The sequence below is a fragment of the Neltuma alba genome, unplaced genomic scaffold, assembly GCF_004799145.2.
Source record: "Neltuma alba isolate B1F8T4 unplaced genomic scaffold, ASM479914v2 tig00005273_pilon, whole genome shotgun sequence".
NCBI lineage: Eukaryota > Viridiplantae > Streptophyta > Magnoliopsida > Fabales > Fabaceae > Neltuma > Neltuma alba.
In genome coordinates, this window is record NW_021634043.1 from 106850 (window position 1) to 108388 (window position 1539).

Genomic DNA, 1539 nt, shown 5'->3' on the forward strand with positions numbered 1-1539 from the left:
CCAAAAGTCCTTCCATTTCTCCATTGAATTAAGACTGTGATCGGCATTCCTCCCACATCCCTCAAAGCTTGGCAAGATCGCCCAGAAATGGAGAGAGGCCATGAAAGCTGCCATTCTGTACAAAAGATAAAACTAGAGAAGATATGCTTAGCAAAAATGCTTCACTACCGGACTGGGGAATATCAGTGGGTGACATCCAAGACCATATGAGAGAAGGAAAAATACATCTTGTGCTCTTCCTGCCAGGCCTGGGGAAGATACATATCCGTGCTTAAGCGCTTCCAATCTTGCTAATGACTTAGGTTCTACTGTTATGGCAGTATTATCTGCCTTTAGTACTGCCATGGATTCCATCTGCTTAATATCTTCTTCTGAAAGGTCAGTCAATAAACAACAAAAAAGAATGAGAGTTTTTAATGATTTCAATTTGTAGATGCTTCTAGGAAGAACGCTCAGGAATTTGCAGTATTCTAGATTTACCAAAATAATTTTTTTTAGATCTCTAATGCTCTGGTGAACTATCTTCAAGCTCAGACAATCTTTAAGCACTAGCTTTTCAAGGTTTGGTATGCTTATAAAATCAGGAGTTTGTCTCAAGTAAGGTGAATGACTAAGAATGAGGATTGTCAAACACTGCAACAACTACAAAAAATGAAGTTCAATGTGAAAAATTAACCCAAACTATAATATTGACGGCTTAAAACATTTGAAAAGGCAGGAAAGACAAATTCATACTTAGGGTTTCTTCCAAACTACCCTGAGGTTGATGTATTTGAAGTCAATAGCAACTAAGTTTTTCTAGTACAAACAGTCAAGTATGGATTTTAAAGGAAATCCATACCGATAAAGCCGCCTTAGCTTATTGGAAAGATACGCCTATAATCTCCTTTAAGATTTACATACTCTAATTGGAGCAATCTAAGTTTTCTTATTGTCTTGAATGCCTCAGAATCAATCTCACACACTTCATGGGGCTTCTTTAGGGATATGCCCTCAATAACTTTTGTTTCCTATTAAAACATATGATAAAAACTTTATGAAAAGAAGAGGCATTCCCTATTTACTAAGAGAACGACAATACATAAATTATATATGATGTTTATGACAAAGGGTATATGGAACTCGTAAATTGGAGCAACAAAAAGGAACAAAGTACATAACTTTTGTTTTTTGGCATAAAAACCAATGCATATTTCCTGACATCAAAGCCTGCAAAAGAAAATAGGACATGAAAGATATTCTTACCTTATTTTGTATTAACACTTTAGTTACATCCTCCTGAAACCACAATCTACTCCGATCTTGAGGATCCTTTCGTGGGCTTTTCCAAATGATTTCTCTTCCCATATTACGTAATAAGTCATGCATTTCAAGCTTGTTATTGTTCCTATTAACATTTATTAGGCTAGCTCAATGAGAGTTGTTATTCTAATTTCTGCATTAAATCCACATCCATTTAATATATGTGCCGCATAGTTTCTATCCGTGTTAATCAAAAAGCAACATATGTCAAGAAATATATTCTTCTCCATATCATCC